This window comes from Tursiops truncatus, chromosome 1 (assembly GCF_011762595.2).
Source record: "Tursiops truncatus isolate mTurTru1 chromosome 1, mTurTru1.mat.Y, whole genome shotgun sequence".
Lineage (NCBI taxonomy): Eukaryota > Metazoa > Chordata > Mammalia > Artiodactyla > Delphinidae > Tursiops > Tursiops truncatus.
Window position 1 is genome coordinate 92,410,358 of NC_047034.1, and position 1,423 is coordinate 92,411,780.

The 1,423-nt window shown below is 38.7% G+C and overlaps 1 pseudogene; it reads right to left on the reverse strand.

The window, feature by feature from the left end:
* Positions 1-432: 432 nt before the first annotated feature.
* LOC101338569 (mitochondrial fission factor pseudogene) lies at positions 433-1,129 on the reverse strand (annotated as a pseudogene).
* Between the last annotated feature and the right edge of the window lie 294 nt (positions 1,130-1,423).

Below are 1,423 nucleotides of genomic sequence, written 5' to 3' on the forward strand. Positions count from 1 at the left end.
ATAATTTTTTGTTTCTTTTTGCAGCAAAATTCCTTGCACAGTTGTCTACACTTATTGCTTCCAAATAATCCCCTCAATTTCTTTTTTAAACCAACTCCAAATAGAGGGATTTTTTTTCCTCCTTGAAAATGTTTTTTTCTAAAAGCCATCAATAATATTTATGTTTCTAAATCTAATGGCCAAGTTTCTATTATTGTTGACCTAGCAGCAGCATATAATACAGTTGTTCATTCTCTTCTTAAAATATTTTATTCTATGGTTTCCTGGACACCACATTCTCATTGTCTTCCCCTTTTCATTTTGGTTGCATATCTTCAGGCTCTTTGCTGATTCCTCCATCTCTCCCTAACGTTTTGTTTGTTTGTTTGTTTGTTCACAAATTCTTTATATTTCCAGCTGTTGAGACAATACTTTTGAGAGTTGAGGTTACCTCTAGCGGCAAAACCAGAGCCAGCTCTTAAGCAGCCAGAATGCTATGGTAATGGAATATGTGACCATTTCTCTTTTAGAACCTTCTTTGTTCTCTGCTTCCAGAAGTTGTAGACATCTATTTAGTTTGATTATCTGTCGTCCTAATGAAGCTGTATCTACAACAGTCATGTCATCTGAAGTTCCTTCAACCATTGTACCTATATTTGAAATACTATACATGGAGTCAGTTCTGACCAGCTGTCCATTTTGGCAAACAGCATTTTAACTCATAGAGCACTCTCTTTTTAGCCTGACAATTGCATGGATTTCTTCATTTTGAGGGGTTGGAGGAGGTCTTTCTAAATCCATAAAATCTAGTGGTCTTTCACTTAGCATAAGCACAGGAGGTGGTGTTTTTAGTGCCAATGGTTTAAAGGGGGTTGACTGCATAAGTTCAAGATCTGCTGGTCTTGAAAGTGGAATGTCTTCATTATTTCCTGATACAACAATTCTCCCTGGAACCTGCATAATCACACAAGCATTTGAAGCTCCTTCTCAGAATCCTTGTTCAAGGCCAGCATTTGGTGGTGCTACCTTTAATTTTTCCAGGACCTTCAATTCGCTGACCAATACCTTTGGTGTATTCCATTTCATACTGAATTCAACTAATTTCTACCACCTCAGCAACAGTGGGAGAAGGAAATGCTGCCCCACTCATTAAATGTGTACCAACTACTGCTTGCTTTTTGGCATTATCTGCTTCTGTGCTTCATATTAAATCCTTTAACTTGCTTATGTATGTGCTGGATTTTCAGCCACTTTTGTGCCCCTGGGCCTGCTGGAGGGTCTCTGGTGAGGGCCACTGACTGCTGGCTCCCAGAGGCAATTGGCCAAGCACAGGGAAGTCCTCCTTAATTTTTGAATATTAAAATACCCTGGGGTTCAGTCCATGTTTCTCTTCTCTATCTATATTCACATCCTTGGTAATCTCTTCTAGTCACATGTTTTAAAT